Source organism: Calidris pugnax, unplaced genomic scaffold (assembly GCF_001431845.1).
Source record: "Calidris pugnax isolate Ruff unplaced genomic scaffold, ASM143184v1 scaffold521, whole genome shotgun sequence".
Lineage (NCBI taxonomy): Eukaryota > Metazoa > Chordata > Aves > Charadriiformes > Scolopacidae > Calidris > Calidris pugnax.
Window position 1 is genome coordinate 65,210 of NW_015091226.1, and position 424 is coordinate 65,633.

Here is a 424-nt window from a genome sequence, read left to right on the forward strand (position 1 = left end):
GTGACATCCCCCCAGAGGGTGATGGGGGGGACACAAACAGTGACATCCCCCGCTATCGGGCCCAGCTGCGCCGAGGACCCAACGACCCCCAGCTGGGGGGGGGGCGGGACGGGGGCGGGACCCCCCCTCGGTCACAGCTGAGCCCCATCGCGGGGACGGGCACGCCCCCCCTCCCGGAGCCTTTTAAACCCCCCGGGGGGCTGCTGGGAGCTACTGGGGGCTGCTGGGAGATCCTCAGTGGCTACTGGGGGGCTATCAGCCGCTTGCTGGGAGCTGCCGGGAGCAACTGGGGGGTTACTGGGGGCTAGATGCTGCTTACTGGGAGCCCCCGCCTGAATCCGGACCCCCCCAAACCCTGAGCAGGGGCTGCCCTTGGGGCGTTGTTTTCCCCCCCGGGGGGGGGGTTTTGGGGGCCCCCCCCCCG